At 37.7% G+C, this 4990-nt stretch overlaps 1 non-coding gene across 1 annotated transcript; it reads left to right on the top strand.

The window, feature by feature from the left end:
* Positions 1–4459: 4459 nt before the first annotated feature.
* On the top strand, positions 4460–4532 carry Trnad-guc (transfer RNA aspartic acid (anticodon GUC)). Its single transcript has one exon. It is a non-coding gene; the product is annotated as a tRNA-Asp (tRNA).
* The last annotated feature ends 458 nt before the right edge of the window (positions 4533–4990 follow it).

Below are 4990 nucleotides of genomic sequence, written 5' to 3' on the forward strand. Positions count from 1 at the left end.
AATAAGACATTGATGCATCAAGGCGGTATGTTTACAGTCTGTGCTAGTGGCGCCCTCTACGTAGAGTTTTGCGAATTATTCTTTATTAAGTACCTATTTCGAAACAAATTATGTGATTTAGCATAGCCTTTGTGTTTAACGCTGGTATTGTCTGATTCGGTGAAAAAGTCAGACAATTCAGTAGAATATTAATGTAAAAACGTGAGATTAGAAATATTGTCTGTGTATTGTCAATTTAACACACTGTGTTGTTAATTCAACGGCTGATTGTGTTTAAAATTTGGTAACACGGACATTAAATTTGTACCCTTTTGCTATAGTTTTGTATTTAGTTGCTGTGGTGTTGCAATCATTGTTTCATTTTTACAAGCTCTTATAATATTTTCACCTGTCCCGTTGTCTGTTTGGGTCTGTAAGTACTGAAATCTTCCAAAATAATCTTTCAAAATTATATTTGTCTCATTTCACGGTTTCCTATGAAAATTAGCATTACTTACATATGTAAGTCGGGTGACAATGCAATATTATTATGCTGTCATTGAGCTGATCTTAAAGGCCGGCAACGCACTTACAACCCCTCTGGTGGGTGTCCATGGGCAGCGGTTATCGCTTACCACCAGGCGATCCGTCTGCTCGTTTGCCTCCTATAACCCATGTCCTATCACTAAAAAAAAAATCTAGATACCTACCAGTGGCGGCGCGTCAAACATATCCATAGGCAAGCCGGGGCTAATTTGGCTTACATATTTCCTTTACAACTCTGCCCAAACGTCCAAAAACAGGCAAGCCGGTGGGAATTTTATGGACGCGCAGCCACTGATACCTACATGGCATATAATACTTGTGATCACCTACCTACCTACCTACCTACGTTGCGGAAACCTAAAATCATTAAAAATGAAATCTACAACAAAAAACTTTAATATTCAACATTGTCCGTCCAAGGTGCAATATCTTGTGACCATTCTGTGACATTATATATTATGGAGGCCTATTCGGCCTTTAAAAATCACAACTTGATTCGATATTGAAGACAGTTTATGTTTCTTCTTCTTCTTTGGCCAACCCTCTTCCCAGCTCATCTGGGGTCGGGTCTCCTTGTATGTTTGCGCCAGTGAGCTCTGGTTCATCTCTTTTTGTACTTTGGTCCACCAGGTAGCGGGGGGTCTACCTCGTCCTCTGGATCGGTTTGGTTTGTTCAGGACAGTGCCGGATTAAGATATCTTGGTGCCCTAAGCATTTCTAGACCATGGGGCCCCCTCTCCCTAGGGTCATCAAGATTACATTGAATTTTCTTGGTAAATTGAGTGACGGTCATTTTCAATCCGTCACGTCATTTTATCACGGAAATTGACAGTCGCACCCTACTCGTACATCTCAGCCCCTCCCCAATAGTCCATTTGCCGGATTTCCGCCTAGGCTCATGTGAGCTAGGGCATAGTTTTTAGATGGAAAAGGGGGCTCTCTAAATCCGTTTGCAGTACCTATTCCTAGTGTACGTGTCATTTTATATGGGATTTTGACTTTCCAAAACGTCCCGCTTGGCGCGTTGTTTAAATCCCATAAAAATTGACATAACGCGTCACTCTATCGAATGAAATGTACACTAGGGGTTCAGACAACGAAACGTTGTGGTCTCTCTGTCACTCTTCCATATTAGTGTGATAGTGACAGCGTTTCATTTAGGTTCTCTGCGAACGATTGTCATCTGGCAGAATGTCGAATCCAGCGCATATCAAACCAAGTTACGATTTATAACACCGAACAGGCTTTCTAGATGCGGAAATTTACGAGATCTAATAACTTTTTTGTCATTGGTAGGTACTATGCGCGTGTCAAGTCAAGGTAAAACAGTTTTAACCCGTTTAACGCCACGGCTACATACTAAACTTTTTTTTATTCATGAAGGTTAATATTAAAATGTAAGCGTGGTCTGTGGCTGTTTTAGGTGGTCAAATTTAATGGTGGTTAGTTTCAAGCGGTACAAAACACTACATTAACTATATAAAATATATTTATCAAGCAAATTAAACGTTTATAATCAATTACAAGATAAAAAATATATATAAAAAAACCGGACAAGTGCGAGTCGGACTCGCCCACCGAGGGTTCCTTTTAGTATTTGTTGTTATTAGTCTAGCGGCAACAGATTTACATCATCTGTGAAAATGTCACTGTCTAGCTATCACGGTTCATAAGATACGTGGTGACAGACGGACAGACGGACGGACAGAGCAGTCTTAGTAATAGGGTCCCGTATTTACCCTTTGGGTACGGAACCCTAAATAGTAACAAAAGTGCAGTTGAAAGATTTTCGTCTAATATTTAAGTATTCTTTTCACCATACCATTAAGTACAATGTTTAATTTTAATCTCATCTCACATCCGCAAAGATTTTGTAACCCAATGAAAGAGACCAGTAAATAATATAGATTGTCAATATCCGTCCCAATATACAATACTCGTCTTTCGCAATTAAAGGGGCCCACTGATTAACAGTCCGCCGGACGGTATCGGCCTGTCAGTTGTTCGAAACTGTCAAAAATTTGTTCTAACTGACAGGCCGATACCGTCCGACGGACTGTTAATCAGTAACCCTTTAGTAACCTAATTTATAAAAGAGTGATAACTTTTATAGGTAGGCTACTGTAGCGTTTCTCTAAAATACTTTATTTTCTTTCATACCTAAAGGAAACGGCTTATAGTATAATACTCGATATCGTCAGGTAAAAAAAAACTGTATCTACCTTGTTTTGGTACTATTACTATTACAATGTTTGATGTTTGACTAATAAGTATGTAAGAGTGATAGAGAGACATCTTGGCTAGGCACCCAGATATACGCACGTATCGCTCCCCTGGCGTCGAAAGAGGGACGTAAGTTTAGTTAGATAAAAAAAAGCAGCCAAGTGCGAGTCGGACTCGCCCATGAAGGTAGGCTACTGTAGCGTTTCTCTAAAATACTTTATTTTCTTTCATACCTAAAGGAAACGGCTTATAGTATAATACTCGATATCGTCAGGTAAAAAAAAACTGTATCTACCTTGTTTTGGTACTATTACTATTACAATGTTTGATGTTTGACTAATAAGTATGTAAGAGTGATAGAGAGACATCTTGGCTAGGCACCCAGATATACGCACGTATCGCTCCCCTGGCGTCGAAAGAGGGACGTAAGTTTAGTTAGATAAAAAAAGCAGCCAAGTGCGAGTCGGACTCGCCTATGAAGGGTTCCGTATTTAGGGGATTTATGACGTATTAAAAAAAAACTACTTACTAGATCTCGTTCAAACCAATTATCGGTGGAATTTTGCATGGTAATGCACATCATATATTTTTTTTAGTTTTATCATTCTCTTATTTTAGAAGTTATAGGGGGGGGGGGGGGGGACACATTTTACCATTTTACCACTTTGGAAGTGTCTCTCGCACAAACTATTCAGTTTAGAAAAAAATGATATTAGAAACCTCAATATCATTTTTGAAGACCTATCCATAATTACCCCACACGTATGGGTTTGATGGAAAAAAAATTTTGAGTTTCAGTTCTAAGTAATATGGGGAACCCCCAATATTTATTGTTTTTTTTTTCTATTTTTGTGTGAAAATCTTAATGCGGTTCACAGAATACATCTACTTACCAAGTTACAACAGTATAGTTCTTATAGTTTCGGGAAAAAGTGGCTGTGACATACGGACGGACAGACGGACAGACGGACAGACAGACAGACAGACAGACATGACGAATCCATAAGGGTTCCGTTTTTTGCCATTTGGCTACGGAACCCTAAAAAGCAAGCATGTTTATTTATTAATAATTGGTAATTGTATGTCTTTATAATTTATTGGTCTCTGTCACTGCAGAAAATTCACATTAAATTCAAGATCACTTTAAAGCGACGGAAACGATGTACATTATGTATTATTTCGCTTATTAACTGCTTATTTAAGGAAGCGAGTCTTGTAATGGCGTTTATTATATTTTTTGTTCGCTTAAATAAGATGGGAGTTATGGAAACATACGTGCGTGTATTACGCACAGTTCTAAAAGGTCTTCTAATTACTCCTTAAAGGTACAGAGTAGAGATGGGCCGAATATGGACTTTGGCCGAATACGAACATTGAAAAATATGCCGAATATGCCGAATACCGAATTTTACCGAATATTCGGCCCATCTCTAGTACAGAGGGTACCTATACTACGATCATCCGCCAGCATCATACTGAGATGTACTAATGTACTTCCTATATTATCTTAAATTTCATTGATATTCAAAATAAAGATAAAGATAAAAGATTTATTTAAGTAGGCATATTACAATGCGCTTATGAACGTCAAATAAAGGTACATTCGCTCAAATAACTTATACCTCGAGGTGTTTCTATTCTATGGCACTTAGGATCATGTCGCTTGGGTCCCCTAAACCCCTAAACTAAAGATTTGCTGGCTATGGATGAGGTCTTGGTGGCTCAGTTGGCAGAGCGCTGGAGTGTCGATCCAGAGGCCGTGAGTTCAAGTCACACCCAGGTCAGTAATTTTACCACTTTTAAACTTATTCTAAGTTTAGAGCAATATATTGAAAGTTATGTGATTTGATTTTAATTTAAATTAAAATATAATAAAATAAAATAAAAAATAAAATATCATTTCTGACAGACTTGTTTATTGTTAGAGTTGTTGTTGTTTGTTTATTTATTTAACTTTAGATCGTAAAATTCCTAAAACGCTTCGTTACCGCCCGAAATACATCTCCGTGTGTATCATAACAAAGCCACGATTATCTTTACAAAAGATCTTAACTCCCGTAGGTATATATCTTATTTATTTAAGCCCTTTTATACTCACCCAGTGGTCCATTACTGTTACTGGTTATTCGTAAAACGATATTGTTTTTTTGCGAAATGGGGTCTTGTATAATTTGAACCATAGAATTTGACAAATTTTTATTTAAGTAACGTGCAGTATTTTAAACTACCATTTTGTAAATAA

This window comes from Cydia amplana, chromosome 27 (assembly GCF_948474715.1).
Source record: "Cydia amplana chromosome 27, ilCydAmpl1.1, whole genome shotgun sequence".
Taxonomy (NCBI): Eukaryota; Metazoa; Arthropoda; class Insecta; order Lepidoptera; family Tortricidae; genus Cydia; species Cydia amplana.